Source organism: Odocoileus virginianus, chromosome 6 (genome assembly GCF_023699985.2).
Source record: "Odocoileus virginianus isolate 20LAN1187 ecotype Illinois chromosome 6, Ovbor_1.2, whole genome shotgun sequence".
NCBI lineage: Eukaryota > Metazoa > Chordata > Mammalia > Artiodactyla > Cervidae > Odocoileus > Odocoileus virginianus.
The window spans coordinates 76,482,762-76,497,467 of record NC_069679.1 but is presented as its reverse complement, the minus strand read 5'-3'; the positions used below and the strand labels follow the sequence as shown (position 1 = coordinate 76,497,467).

General features: G+C 44.0%; 1 protein-coding gene across 25 annotated transcripts in view; it reads right to left on the bottom strand.

Annotated features, from left to right (window-relative positions):
• The window catches only part of NRXN3 (neurexin 3), a 1,774,064-nt gene that overhangs the window by 1,521,626 nt on the left and 237,732 nt on the right, over positions 1–14,706 (bottom strand). Inside the window, exon 1 of one of the 25 annotated variants that reach the window (XM_070469709.1) lies at positions 11,463–11,612. The exons of the other annotated variants lie outside the window; for them this stretch is intronic. The gene's annotated coding sequence lies outside the window, so the exon portion shown is untranslated. Of the gene's footprint in view, positions 1–11,462; positions 11,613–14,706 lie in introns of those variants that run through there. 25 annotated transcript variants of the gene reach the window in all.

The following is a 14,706-nucleotide window of genomic DNA, read 5'->3' as shown; positions in this document are numbered from 1 at the left end:
GGATCCAGGAAGTGTCATTCTACTATGATCAACACGAGAAGACAGCTGGCCATCTTGAGCAGCACTGAGGTCCTACTACATTCTGCTCAGCAGGTACCCACATTTTCCATTTAAATCTCACAGACATCCTCAAATATCAGGATTAGCATAGTTTCATTCTAAAATTCACATGCTAGCAAGGTAATGCTCAAAATCCTTCAAGCTAGGCTTCAGCAGTACATGAACCAAGAACTTCCAGATGTACAAGCTAGATTTAGAAAAGACAGAGGATCCAGAGATCAAATTGCCAATGTTCACTGGATCATAGAGAAAGCAAGGGCATTCCAGAAGAATATCTACTTCTGTTTCATTGACTACGCTTAAGCCTCTGACTGTGTGGATCACAACAAACTGTGCAAAATTCTTAAAGAGATGGGAACACCAGACCACCTAACCTATTTCCTGAGAAACCTGTATGCAGGTTAAGAAGCAATAGTTAGAACCAGATGAGGAACAACTGGTTCAAAATTGGGAAAGGATTCCAACAAGGCTGTATATTGTCACCCTGCTTAGTTAACTTTAATGCAGAGTGCATCATGCGAAACGCCAGCCTAGATGACTCACAAGCTGGAATCAAGATACCTGGGAGAAACATCAACAACCTCAGATATTCAGATGATACCACTGAATGGCAGAAATCAAAGAGAAACTAAAGAGCCTCTTGATGAGGGTAAAAGTAAAGAGTGAGAAAACTGGCTTAAAACTAACATTCACAAAACTAAGATCATGGCATCCAGTCCCACCACTTCATGGCAAATAAAAGGAAAAAGTGAAAACAGTGACAGATTTTAATCTTCTTGGGCTCCAAAATCACTGTGGATGATGACCGAAGCCATAAAATTAAAAGACGCTTACTCCTTGTACATATGTATGGCCATTTTAGCGGGCTCCTCCAACACCAGGTGGGATCCTCCGGGGCTGTCTCCTTCCGGGAGCTACCATGCAGTAACATTTTGAATTGTAAAATCCCACAGAACGGGCACTGATGATATACAGAATTGTAACAAGGCCAGGTTTTACATGAATTGTCGCAAATCCTAGCATTAACTTTGTGGGCAAGTATCATTACCCTCATTTTACTCAGCAAGATTCTGACATGAGAGATTCAATTTATTTCCAAATATGACAGCTAGTCAGGGGTGGAGCAGGGATTCCCATCTAGGTGGCTCTGATCCAATGACCGCAGGAAGGGTGGGACCCACTGAACCAGAACACCTCCATTTTTCTGTGGTCTGGGGCAACTGTTCAAAAAAAGACCTCATCCCCAAAAAATAGAAAGAAAGAAATACTAATGACAAGTTCATTTCAGTCACTCATTATCAACATGTTTAGTGTCATGAAATCATATTATGAATTGAGAGACTAACTTCCAAGTTGTTGAGTATCTAGAGTTTACAGACAGGGAGGAAAAAGCTGACGATGATATTAAATCTCCTGCCATGGGCTAAGCTTGTTTTTACAATTTCTTGTTGAAGTAGCTATTTCTGTTATCCCCATTTAGAATGAGAAAGCTAGACTTGACAAGATTAAGTGAATTATTCAAAGTCACACAGGTAAGCGGCATCAGCTTTGTCTACCGAGTTGCCTTTGCCACGGTCAAGGGGAAGGAGTCAGTGATCAGAGGTTCTCAGGGCAGCAGGCCCTGACTCCTTGCCTAGCAGCCCCTATTCCATACGCCTCAACTCTGTGTCCACTGGAGTTTTAACCATTCCTGGCCTCTTTTTCTTCATTCTTACAGAGAGGCTGCCAGAAATTCACATCTTTCAGTGTAGGAGACTTCTCTTCACCAACTGAAACCTCAAGACTTTTCTCCTGACTTGAATCCAATGTTCCAACTCAGCCCTCCTGACATCAGCTGCTCCCACCCACATACCTCCCCATATGCTGATATCCAACCAACACCATCTGTAAGACCAAAGATGTTCTGGGTCCCTCTGCTCTAAATAAGAACCCTGACTCAGGAGTGAAAGAACTGCAGGGCCAATCGAAAGAGCCAGTTTATGCGTTATAGTCTCTTTAGCCATTCCGTCCTAGTCTCCACCCACTGAGCCTCTGGGACTACAGGACACATATTTGTGGGTAAGAAGGCCAGTGAGGGGGTGTGTGTCTTGTGGGTGCTGTTATCCCTGGAGAGAGAGAAAATACTGTCTGAAGAAGCTAAAATGTAAGTCATCACATCAGGAGTTTCCAGTGAAGGAGTCATCACTTTTCTCCAAGGTGAAGTGAATTGCCTTGAGGATACACTGGTCACCCTCTCTCATTCCATCCTTATACCAAACTGGCCGAAGGTAATCAGTGTAACTTCTTTTTCTGAGCACAGTGACTGCTCCAGGAAGAAGCAGGCAACTTAGAAGGGTCAATAAGACAAAAGCCCAGGATTCTTTTTCTGATCATCTTTTATCACCCTCCCCCAACCCCAGACAGAAGCTAAGCAGAGTGAGGTTTGGAGCTGCTGCATTAACCTTGTGATCATAAGGCAAGAGGAGAACAGAACCAACTTGAAAGATGAGAACATGAAACTTGGCAATGTCACGTGAGACCCTGCATCAAGCTGTACCTCGATCCAGAACAACTCCTAGACTTTCTCCCTATGGACTCCACTCAGTTCAGTTCAGTCCCTTAGTTGTTTCTGACTTTTTCCGACCCCACGGACTGCAGCACGCCAGGCTTCCCTGTCTATCATCAACTTCCAGAGCTTGCTCAAACTCATGTCCATCGAGTCAGTGATACCATTCAACCATCTCATCCTCTTTCATCCCCTTCTCCTCCTGCCTTCAATCTTTCCCAGCATCAGAGTCTTTTCCAATGAGCTGGCTCTTCTCATCAGATGGCCAAACTATTGGAGCTTTATCTTCAGCATCAGTCCTTCCAATGAATATTCAGGACTGATGTCCTTTAGGATTTGACTGGTTAGATCTCCTTGCAGTCCAAGGGACTCTCAAGAGTCTTCTCCAACATCACAGTTCAAATGCATCAATTCACTGGTGCTCGGCCTTCTTTATAGTCCAACTCTCACATCTGTACATGACTACTGGAAAAACCATAGCTTTGTCTAGATGGACCTTTGTTGGCAAAGTAATGTTTCTCCTTTTTAATAGGCAGTCTAGGTTGGTCATAGCTTTTCTTCCAAGGAGCAAGCATCTTTTAATTTCATGACTGCAATCACCATCTGCAGTGATTTGGGAGCGCAAGAAAATAAAGTCCTTCACTGTTTCCATTGTTTCTCCATCCATTTGCCATGAAGTGATGGGACAATATGCCATTATCTTAGTTTTCTGAATGTTGAGCTTTAAGCCCACTTTTTCACTCTCCTCTTTCACTTTCATCAAGGGTCTATTCAGTTCCTCTTCACTTTCTGCCATAAGGGTGGTATCATCTGAATATCTGAGATTATTGATATTTCTCCCAGCAATCTTGATTCCAGCTTGTGCTTCATCCATCCCAGCATTTTGCATGCTGTAGTCTACATATAAGTTAAATAAGCACAGTGACAATATACAGCCTTGATGTACTACTCCTTTCCCCATTTGGAGCCAGTCCATTTTTCCATGCCCAGTTCTAACTGTTGTTTCTTGACCTGTATACAGATTTCTCAGGAGGCAGGTCAGGTGGTCTGGTGTTCCCATCTCTTTCAGAATTTTCTAGTTTGTTGTGATCCACACAGTCAAAGACTGGCATAGTCAATAAAGCCGAAGTAGATGTTTTTCTATAACTCACTTGCTTTTTCGATGATCCAACGGATGTTGGCAGTTTGATCTCTGTTTCCTCTGCCTTTTCTGAGTCCACCCTGAAAATGGAAGCTCTTCGTTCATGTACTGTTGAAGCATCATTTGGAGAATTTTGAGCATTACTTTGCTAGCGTGTGAGATGACTGCAATTGTGCAGTAGTTTGAACTTTTTTGGCATTGCCTTTCTTTGGGATTGGAATGAAAACTGACGTTTTGCAGTCCTGTGGCCTCTGCTGTGCTTTTGAAATTTGCTGGCAAATTGAGTGTAGCACTTTAAGTGCATAATCTTTTAGGACTTGAAATAGCTCAGCTGGAATTTCATCACCTCCACTAGCTTTGTTCGCAGTGATGCTTCCTAAGGACCACTTGATGTGGGACTCCAGGATGTCTGGCTCTAGGTGAGTGATCACACCATCGTGGTTATCTGGGTCACTAAGATCTTTTTTGTATAGGTTTTCTGTGTATTCATGCCACCTTTTCTTAATATCTTCTGCTGCTATTAGGTCCATATCATTTCTGTTCTTTATTATGCCCATCTTTGCATGTAATGTTTCCTTGGTATCTCTTATTTTCTCAAAGAGATCTCTAGTCTTTCCCATTCTAATGTTTTCCTCTATGGACTCCACTAATATTCCCTTCTGACTTAATGTAGTTTGGGTTGGCCCAGACACTTAAAATCAAAACAGTCCTAATAGAGTATCATAAATTAAAAAAAGGTCTCCGGGTCACCATGCCTAAGTCAAACAGGGGAGATTGAGGTTTACCTGCCCAACTATTAACATCTCCCTCCAGCTGGGTGCCACTTTATTGCCTCCTGCCTTGCAGCCTCATAAGCAGAACTGGCTTCGGGAAAATCAAGAAGCAAGCCAAGAGAATCCCCAGTGCTCTACTTCCGTAGGCTCTGCTCTTTCCCACCTCAGGTGCCAAATGTTTGAATGCTAAATTCATATCATGATGTTAGAGACTTTAGTCCCTTCACAGGGGTTGCTAAATTTGGCAAGAGGGAGAATACTATGCTTATTTCAAAGGAGGAGTGAAGATGCACTTAGGGAGAGCTTGAGCCTACAGCCAGTCGAGATGTTCAGATGCAAGCACCTCCCTGACCACACTTCTCTCTCTCTGCTCTCACAGTGTCTTGTACATATATTATCTCTGCGACTCTGAGGCAAAGCACTAAATGATCTGCTGTTCGTTTTCTCACCTGTAAATAGGGATAAGAGTCTCATAGAGGTGTCACGACAATGAAATGACTCAATCACATGGAGCACGTAGGACAGTGCCTGGCATAGGGTAAGGACCATCTATGTCTGCTCCTGTTCTCGTTATTCTTAGGATGGACGCTACCATCTAGATTGCATACTCCTGGGCAGCAGATGATATGACTTAACTTTTCTATGCATTATTATAATCAGCCCAGGGTCTGGCTCTAGAAGTGTTAACTGAGTGGCCCTTGGCAGGGGTGCTGTAAAGAGATTCTTGCATGTTTGGTTCATCTCATGGTCTTATGAATGGATCTCTAATAATGGAATTCCAAGCCCTAAAGTAGGGCATTGTGGGAGAGATTCTTGGGCAAATCATCCATCCTCAGTGGGATAGTTCCTATTAATGGTTGAGAAACAAACAAGTTGGTTGGAAGAGGCACACAGGAACAGCTCTCAGCCTGCGATGGAATCCCCACCCCACTCCAGAAACCTCTACCTCAACCTGGCTTATGACTATGGTTTAACATGTTTCTTCATTCCTCCAGCATGCAGAAATCTTCCTGCCTTAAGAACTGTCACACTCAGAATTTTCTGATGTCTTGCAGCATCCTAAAATCAGCTCCTCAGAGGCACCTACAGAACAGGCTTGTTCTTTAGTCCCTTGGCTGCCGCCAAACCAGTAGAGAGTTGTGAGCTGTCAGCTAGGGGTTTCTGTTTTTAGAGGAAAGGAACCTTGAGTAGATACTGCAAAAGAAAATCAGTCGCAAGTCTCGTGAGGGGAGGGATGCAGTTCTGATGGAGAAAAAGATTCCCCATCAAAGAAAGAAAGCATTTTCAGGTGCTAAACTTCTCTTGCGTGTGGATTATTAGTCCTATACAGTGTTATCAATCTCTTCTATCATCTTCTTGTTCTGACATATGCTTGGAGAATCAGGAGTATGAACAGGTAATTCAGTTGGGTAAGTAAATTGCCTCTCCTCCCTGCCAGCTGTTAAGTGGGCACTTCTAGCATTGCATGGACTTCCCTTGTGGCTCAGCTGGTAAAGAATTCGCCTGCAGTGCGGGAGACCTGGGTTAGATCCCTGGGTTGAGAAGATCCCCTGAAGAAGGGAAAGGCCACCCACTCCAGTATTCTGGCCTGGAGAATTCCATGGACTGTATGGAAATTTGTGACTCATGGGGTTACAAAGAGTCAGACACAACTGAGCCACTTTCACACTTCACCTCTAGCATTGCATGGGTTTAGGTTAAATATGCCAGAGGCCAGCTAAATGAGGATGGTGAAATGACAGCTCAGAAAAGTAGAGGAGGGTATCTCCCTCAAGACTTCAGAAGACTTGGGGATGGTCTTCCCTATAGAAATAAGCAACTCCGCTAACGTGTACTTGTTAAGTTCAGTTTAGTTCAGTTGCTCAGTCGTGTCCGACTCTTTGCAACCCCATAGACTGCAGCAAGCCAGGTCTCCCTGTCCAACACTAACTTCTGGAGTTTACCCAAACTCATGTCCATTGAGTCGATGATGCCATCCAACCATCTCATCCTCTGTTATCTGCTTCTCCTCCTGGCCTCAATCTTTCCCAGCATCAGGGTCTTTTCAAATGAGTCATCTCTTCCCATCAGGTGGCCAAAGTATTGTAGTTTCAGCTACAACATCAGTGCTTCCAATGAACACTCAGGACTGATCTCCTTTAGGATGGACTGGTTGGTCCAGAAAAACATCTATTTCTGCTTTATTGACTATGCCAAAGCCTTTGACTGTGTGGATCACAACGAACTGTGGAAAATTCTGAGAGATGGGAATACCAGACCACCTGACCTACCTCTTGAGAAATCTGTATGCAGGTCAGGAAGCAACAGTTAGAACTGGACATGGAACAACAGGCTGGTTCCAAATAGGGAAAGGAGTACGTCAAGGCTATATACTGTCACCCTGCTTATTTAACTTATATGCAGAGTACTTGTTAAGCATCTCTATAAAATGGGCTGGGGGTGGGGGAAATGACTTCATGGTAGGTGGCAGGCAAGAGGACCTAATTCTAGCCCATAAATATTCCTAGAAATACTGACCCATGCCTATCTTACAAATAGAAGAAGTTTAGGAACGCAGAGCTTAAATGTTTCACTAAATTTCAGCTGCCTCATTATCTCATTCCTCATTCACAAAAACCACTGGTAGGGCACTCTTTATGCCATGCACAGTGAGGCAGCAATTATGAGAGTCCAGTGAGGGATGAGGCATCATTGGAACGGGGCGGCAGGGGTGGGGGGGCTGGGTGGGGATGAACAGGATGGTGTGGGCTTAAGAGGGATTTGATATAAGATCAATCGGACTTTGTTGACTGATGGAATGTGTAAAGGCAGCACAGAGGGGCTAAGCATCAGAGAAAAGACAGCCAAAGATGGGGAAACTAGGATGATCCCCTGGTGTGACAGGGTGTGGCTCCCTTCACAAAGGAGCAGACCCGCTAGAAGAAGCTCAGAGGACGACTGCAGTCTGGAGCACAAAGAGTTAACAGTCAAAACTCCTAATGCCCGTCTGATTCCTGGCTGTAATTCTATCAACCGCCAAGTCACTTCTGCAGCCCTTTGCACCTGCTAAATCTAATCTGACTCAAACTCAGGCAGCAATGGCCTCCCAAAGGCTAACCTGGGTTTCTCCACTAGAATAACAAAGCTGGAATGTAAAATAATTCTATCTGAGGAAGAAAGAGAAGAAAAACTCTGCTGGGGACTTACTAGCAGTCAGACATGGGGTTGCCTGCTTTCTTGTTTGATCCTCACAAACGTGGAAGGAACTCTCTCCCCTGACTTTACAGATAAAGCTCAGAAATTAATTTGTTAAAAGAAGTCAAGTGAAGAACAGTAGGTAGAGACCAGACCAAAGTCATGTCTCCTGATTTCTGCTACGACAGTATTCTTTCTCATTACCTGTGGAGCTTTTCTGAGAAAGAAAAAACACATGAGCTCTATGTTTTGATGGGCCAAACATTGAACTTCCTACTCATGACTTCAGCATAAACCCCCAGTTGTGCAAACCTAGGCATTAGTTAATAGAGGGTCAATGAAATAATAAATGTCATATCCTCCTAGGACACGCAACAGGTTCCCAATTCTTGAGACCTTCTCTCCACTTCCTGACAGCTTGCTTTATCCCTGAGCAGATGGTGACCTATACAACCCAACTTATACTGGAGCTGGTGGTCAGGAACCATCATCAGTGGCCCTTCCGGGTGCAGAGTTTATGCAGCCCCAGAGCAGAAAGGAGGAATCTTGGGAGCAACCAGGGGAAGGACCACCACCCACTTCCACTGATATGACCCACCCTCCTGGGTATACTTGGGCTTCCCTGGTGGCTTAGATGGCAAAGAATCTGCCTGCAATGCGGGAGAACTAGGTACGATCCCTGGGTTGGGAAGAAATCTGGAGAAGGGAATGGCTACCCACTCTAGAATTCTTGCCTGGAGGATTCCATGGACAGAGAAGCCTGATGGGCTACAGTCCATGGGGTCACAAAGAGTCGGACATGAGTGAGCGACTAACACTTTCCCTAGGTACACTTATTTCTGCCTCATTACCCAAAGACCCCCATGGATCCCAAGAGGGAACTATCAAGTTGCAACATGGTGGTGGGATGGCAATGGAAAGAGGTGCCAGCTGGCAAAGGCACAGCTTCAGGGCGGGCATCCTGGCCACTGACCCAGGCCCACCCACCCCTGGTTGCCACCACTGCTCAGGCTGTATTTCTGCCCCTCTTGCCTCTCTAGGGCCTCTGCTAGGGGATGCTGGTAGGCTGCCAAGCATCCATCCTCCCGTCTCCCACCTGACTTTCCTCTGGGGAATTTGCCTCTCTGCTCGTTTTCCCCAGGCGCTCTGGGGGAAGGTGCTGACTGGTCTGTTAGTCTGTCTTTCCCCGACCACAGTTGGGTCCAATGAGAGAATATGAGCTCAGGACCCATGGTGGGGGGTGGGGGAGTCCGGAGGGAAGGGGGCCGCTGCTGCTGGCTGGAAGGTTCACAGGCAACGGGCAGATCCTGATAAAGCCAACACAGCAGGAGACAAGACCAGACCGAGAAAAATCCAGACCTTGGTCACATTACCTGATCTTCTCAGTTACATGAGCCAGTAAACCCTCTTTTTTGTTTAAACTCGTTTGGACTGAGCTTCTTTGTCATCTGCTCGAGGCTCACCTTAATTTCTACTCCCTAAGTAAACCTTTCAACCCTTAACATGTCTTATAAAAGAGTCTTTTCTGAAGGTGCCTTTCCTGACAAGATGTGTGCTGAAACAAACCCATACTTCAAAGTAAACAGAGTTTCAATTATGAATCACCTACTCACTAGCTGTGTAATCTTAGGTAAGGTGCTGAAAACATGTGTCTCAGTTCCCTTGTAGGTGAAATGGGATAAAACTCTTTTCTCTCCCAAGAGAAATCAAAGAGACCCTGGAAAAGCACCTGCTATGTGGGGAGCAGACTGAACTTCTTGGGGGAAGGGACTCCTGCAGCTGACTCCCAAACACACAAGGACTCTATGCCCTACACACAGCAGATGTTAAGTCAATATTTCTGCGCGGGCCGAGTGAATGACTGTATCCCTCCCCCCGCTCCAGGTCAGAACCTGGGAATATGAGCTGAGCCAAGTGGACCCAGCATGTGAAGCATCTGTCCACAGTCCTCTTGGCTTCCAGCCAGGCTCCCAGCCCTGGCAGTTGCAGGAATACATCAGCATATCCGGACTCCCCCTCCCCATCCGCAGCACTCACACTAAAGGCGATTCAAGCTCCAGGCAGGGCCCCTCGTTTCATGGAAACGGTGGCCAGTGACAGACACTGGGCAGAGGAGGAAGTGATGGGCGATAATAGAATATCTTAGTAGCCGAAAACAAATAATAGAATATTATATTAAGTAGGGAGACCATGGTAAGGGAGACCATGCTTTTCCTGTTTCAGTTTCAAATACAGGAAGAAAAGTAAGCAAAGCACCACGTGGCTATAAAAACACAGCCCAGGCTCAAGGATGAAGGAGACTCAGTTAGCTGCCTTTTCACTTCCCAAGGGCAAACTTCAACCAGCCTTCCACGATGACTCATTCACCTGTGCCACTGTTACCTGCCTCTTGCCGAGAGGAGGGCTGAGTGTCTGTCTACTTTCCAGCATGTCTTCGGTATCAGGTATAAGGGTGGTGGAAGAGGAAGTCGAAATAAATGCTTAAATCAAGAATTAGAGTTACTCTTAAATTTCAGCCATCTGTAGGTGATGTTACTGCAGAATCATAGAAGATCGACCTGTGGATAAAGGCTTATCTTTTGTCATTTTTATCTCTAATGATGCTCATTTGCATGAGGTCTGTCTTATAATCTGCCTCAAATTCTCCTGGAATCAGGTGGCTAATAAACAAGAGACAGACATAGAAGGATGGATAGACAGACAGATATGCACACAGGCTCCGTGTGTTTATATCTCCTTGTCCCATGCTTCCACTTGAGAATATTATTCTACTATTCAGCAGAACTCGTATCTCCATCACTTAGCAATTAGCATTATCCTTTCTTAGTACTCCATCTTGACATTCTAAGGATCACCTAGCATATGAATCTGAGCTCACCCCAAAAATACACATTTTGGCACTAATATTCAATCAACATGTATTTATGGAGCATTCACTCTGATCCACACACTGAACTGAAAGAGGCACTCTTCCTCATTCCCTCAAGCCAGTCACTGACATCCTAATAATTATCTCCAGAGTCATATTATGATTTCTACCCAGCTCCAGAACAGTAGAACATTTACTTTCTCCCCTGTAATTTCTTATTCCCTCATTCCTATCCCTTGCCTGGACATTCTCTTGCTCCCAAGAAAGTCAACCCAGGTGCCTCTGGAAATTGGGAGGCTGTAGTCAACATCTGGTGCACCAGGGGAATGTGTTTGTCTCAGCCCAGCTCAAAATAGTATCTGACAAGCCTGAATCACACAAGTTCTGAAAAACTCACAAGAAATCACCTAAGAAATCTATAGCTGCCTCCTCCAATTTCACTCCCTGTCTGGCTGCCTACTGGCTCCTGCAGCATGTATTGACAGCGTGCAACCCTGCTTCTGTCTGCCTGCTCCCATGCAGTGGTAACTAAACAAGCAGGAAAAAAAAAAAAAAAGCAAGAAAGAAAAAGAAAACAAAAACAAGATCATAGCTCTCACTCATGCCAGAGACCCTGTCCCGGAGCTGGGCACCAGCCTGGAGGCAAAATTTCCAGGCAAAATGGGAGAACTGTTAGAGAGAAAATGCCTGAGTCCCCTTCCCTTTCTTTCATTCACCCCCCTACCCCTTCCCCCAGAGCCACGTAGTTCTTTGGTGCTGCAAACCTCTGCTCCAAATTTAAGCTTCCAGATACCACTTTTGCACCAATAAAACATGTCTGATGTAAAGCAAAGGGGGTACAGCCCACCCCCACCGCAGTTCTCAAATCTTTTTTTTTTAAAGGTGACCTGAAAGACTTACCTGCGAAGCTTGAGTTAATTTCACTGCAGAAACGGAAGTGCAGGGTACATTTCTCTAGGAACGCACCACCTCGGGGAGCAGAAACCGCGAAGAAAGGGACCCCACATTGCCTAAGCCCTCCAGTCCTGTGTCTCTCCCGGAGCAATTGATAATCTCACTAACACCTACAACAGTGTGCAGGAAGCTGCCTTCCTAACGCCGCCCTCAGTGTTCGTGATTTTGCAACTCTCTCACCCTTCAAATCTTAGTGCGGTGCTGGCAATTAGAAACCTGCACACATCTGGGGCCTGGGATGGGGTGTTTTGTGCATACACTGGGAGCTGCAGCCAGCAAGGGGGGACTCTGGGCAGCCTCATCCTCTCTCCGCGGATTTATTTGAATCTGCAGATTGTGTCATGCCAAACCTGTCTCCTTGCTCAGTGTGAATCACCTACTCGGGAAGTCACATGGACCCAAGATTCCCAGAAGGAGAGCTCTGTTCTGGGAAATGCCGGGGGTATCTACACTCCTATCAGCCACAGGCTTTAAATAACTGTTTTGATCAGAATGCATGACTAAAGAGGATATTGGGAAGTGAAGCTGCTACTGCAGTGAGCAGGAAAGAGGTCAGGGCAAAAGCCAGCATGGTTCCTACAGCAAACCGCTTCCTGGGGCCCCTACCTCCTAGTGGCTGGTTCAGAGTTTGAAGGTAGCTGCAAACATCTGGAATACTCTGCAACAAATGCAAGGGTCTTGAAATTCTCTTGTTTCAGACCTGTGACATAGCAGTCCTCCTCCCTAACCTAACCCCAGGGTTCACTGAGCTCCCAAGGATATTTTAGATTGCATCTGTCATCTCTTTGCTCCTACCTTAGACAAGAAGCAGAGACAAGGGGGATAGGGTGCTATATGTGGGTTTCTCATCTTGTGTTGCTAACAAATATAGACTCGGTTATTACCTAAACCTTTCAGAGGGAAGGGGCATCCTCTTTATTACTTCTTATTAATATCGTGAACAACAACATTAATAATAGAAAAAGTTGGCATTGGTTATGGTGCAAGTATTGTTCATACCTTTCATGCATTATCTCATGCACTATCCCAACAATATTGTGAGACCCATGTACCTGGTATGCCCCCCAGTTTAGAAATGAGAATACCTGATGTAGAGTTGCTAAGTAAGTTGCCCATGGTCACATGGCTAAACATGGTTTCAAGATTGATATCCAGTCCCCTGTAACTTCAGAACATTGCTCTGTTCCACCACATTGAGGAGGCATTCAGAGTAAGCCCTGAATCATCTATATCCTTCATCTTGAAATCCGTGGCAATTTACATATTACTCACCTTCAGGATACTCTTCTGTTACAGAAGAGATTTGTTAAAGAATATCATCATATGCTTGAGATCTCAGAGAGAATGACACAGTTTTTTTAAAGAACAAACTTCTTTTAAGCACCTGGGCAGCACCTTCTTTCTTATAATTCATGTAAATATAAATTTCCTGAGAATCATGACATACTCAATTTAAAAAACATAAATCCACTTAGTAAATCATTGCTGTCAATACTAAATTATTGAATGTGATTTTTTAAAAGTGATCAATTATTCTGACTTTTCACTAATTCAGACTTTTCTTGTTATCGAATGATAAAGGTCTGCTTGAAGACATTTTCTTCAGAGATGTTTAATACACATAATATCCTCAGAGAAGATGGAAAGCATCAATCCCCTCACTTTATGGACATTCAGAAGAACACACATAGACGCTTTCGAGGACAGTGACACATAGCGTACAATGTACAATAAACCACATGGTTCGGAACAATTCAACATCCACTCACAGACTCACTGCTCACTACATGCAGGAAGACACAAAGACCATTTTAAAGAACAACATGACTCTCTAAAGCTGTGTGGCTTTGCAATCCAGCAAACCAGGTTCTCAAACTTACTAGTTTAATCTGGCCAAGGCATTAAAAGCTATTAAAACTAGTTACTGATGAACTGATGACTATGTTCCTCTGTCAAGCATTGCCTCTGGACTGTGCTGACTAGCTCGGCTTGTCAGACCAAGGAGTTAAGTATGAGTTATTGATGTAATCCTTATATGGGCCAGTTAGCTTCATACAAGGTAGAAAGTGGTCCAAGGCCAGACATTGGCTATTTGCACAAGCAAATTTCTGCCTCTCATTATAAAAAGTTGAGGAAGGGAACAGCGGAGACAGTATCCCCACTTTGAAGACAGCGACCGACGCTAAATTTATACAACCATACACTAAATTTATAATAATCATGAGGTTTAATTTAAAAGTCTATGAAGCATAATGTGCAGTCCAGGGATTGAGTAGGTGAAAAGCTTTCAGGACCCTTCACCTTCTCACTAAAATCCAAGCCCTTCAAGAATCATTAGACCTGTGTAATTTTTTAGTGCCTCTTCCAGTGTCTGTAATCCCATGAAACAAACTAAGTACTCACCGGTTAATAGATTAACCATTAGGTAAAATTTCTATAAAAGATTCTCATAAAGCTCAAGTAGGAAAAAACCATCACCTCTTTAGTAGAGGAGGATGTTAGGTACTAAAAACACAATAAAATTACTATCAGATAAAGGAAGAAGCACAAATTTTCTTTAGAGGTCATGGAAAATTTGAGACTTCATCTTTCTGCCTTTTATCTATTGCATTAGAAATAGAATGAATGGAGGGGAAAACTATCAATTCTTGGCTCCAAGGTCAACTCATAATAAGAGACTGCTATATTCCTATTTCTGAGGAAATTTTCTCTTAAAGAAGAAAAATATCTTTTCAACCATGACTACATCATCCCCTTTTAATATTCCTAGTAGAACAAACAAAAATGTTTTTGCAGTTATTTCTCTGTAAATACTCAAAATTAAGAGAAAAGGGGAAAAAAACAAAATTCATTATAGCCAATGACTTATTTTATTTTCTGTTCCTTATGCCTTAAAACAAACAAACAAACAAACAATGAATGCACTGTAGAGGAAAGGCTCTGGAAAATTTCAGAAAAAATTAATTAGTTGTAATTAATTCTAGTTTCCCTCTGAAACTATTAATATCTTGAGGGAAGAGCCTCTCTTCTGCTCTGCATTTTTGCAGAGAATTTGTTTCTACCGTTCCACAAACAGGGCAATTCAATGGCTAGAGGTAACATTGACAAGAGCAGTTAAAGACCATGACAGGGGATGTCCCTGGTGGTCCTGTGGTTAAGACTTTGAGTTCCAGTGCAGTGGATTCAAGTT